Genomic DNA, 1,170 nt, shown 5'->3' with positions numbered 1-1,170 from the left:
TTGCAGGGTTCTCAGGATCATAGGCGTCTTCTTCAAAAGATGCCTCTTGAGTACTGTTGGATGCAGCTTGCATTCCATGTAGACTCTGAGAGATCATATTGACTTGCTGAGTCAATATTTTATTCTGAGCCAATATGGCATTCAGAGTATCAACCTCAAGAACTCCCTTCTTCATAGGCGTCCCATTACTCACAGGATTCCTTTCAGAAGTGTACATGAATTGGTTATTAGCAACCATGTCAATGAGTTCTTGAGCTTCTGCAGGCGTTTTCTTTAGGTGAATGGATCCACCTGCAGAAGTATCCAATGACATCTTTGATAACTCAGATAAACCATCATAGAATATATCCAGGATGGTCCATTCTAAAAGCATGTCAGAAGGACACTTTTTGGTCAACTGTTTGTATCTTTCCCAAGCTTCATAGAGGGATTCACCTTCTTTCTATCTGAAGGTTTGAACATCAGCTCTAAGCTTGCTCAGCTTTTGAGGAGGAAAGTACTTGGCTAAGAAAGCCGTGACCAGCTTATCCCAAGAGTTCAGGCTGTCTTTGGGTTGAGAATCCAACCATAATCTAGCTCTGTCTCTTACAGCAAAAGGGAAAAGCATGAGCCTGTAGACTTCAGGATCTACTCCATTAGTCTTAACAGTATCACATATCTGCAAGAATTCAGTTAAGAACTGAAAAGGATCTTCAGATGGAAGTCCATGAAACTTGCAGTTCTGCTGCATCAGAGAAACTAATTGAGGTTTCAGCTCAAAGTTGTTTGCTCCAATGGCAGGAATGGAGATGCTTCTTCCATGTAAATTGGAATTAGGTGCAGTGAAGTCACCAAGCATCTTCCTTATATTATTATTATTTTCGGCTGCCATCTCCTTTTCCTGTTCGAAAATTTCTGAAAGGTTATCTCTGGATTGTTGTATTTTAGCTTCTCTTAATTTTTTCTTCAGAGTCCTTTCAGGTTCTGGATCTGCTTTAACAAGAATGTTCTTGTCCTTGCTCCTGCTCATATGACAAAGAAGATGGCACAGAAAAAATAGTAATAATAATATGGATCCTTTATACCACAGTATAGGGATCCTTGTGTTAGTAGAAGAAAAGAAGGGAAGAAAATCTGAACTCGGATTTTTGGAGAGTTGAAGGAAAGATGTTAGTATATCAATAAACAAAT

At 39.2% G+C, this 1,170-nt stretch overlaps 1 non-coding gene across 1 annotated transcript; it reads left to right on the top strand.

The window, feature by feature from the left end:
• The first annotated feature begins 367 nt into the window (after positions 1-367).
• On the top strand, positions 368-475 carry LOC148578345 (small nucleolar RNA R71). Its single transcript, XR_015904074.1, has one exon. It is a non-coding gene; the product is annotated as a small nucleolar RNA R71 (small nucleolar RNA).
• The last annotated feature ends 695 nt before the right edge of the window (positions 476-1,170 follow it).

Source organism: Arachis ipaensis, chromosome B1, assembly GCF_059453495.1.
Source record: "Arachis ipaensis isolate K30076 ecotype BB chromosome B1, ASM5945349v1, whole genome shotgun sequence".
NCBI classification, from domain to species: Eukaryota; Viridiplantae; Streptophyta; class Magnoliopsida; order Fabales; family Fabaceae; genus Arachis; species Arachis ipaensis.
The sequence above is the reverse complement of the archived record's forward strand: the minus strand, read 5'-3'. Positions and strand labels throughout refer to the sequence as shown.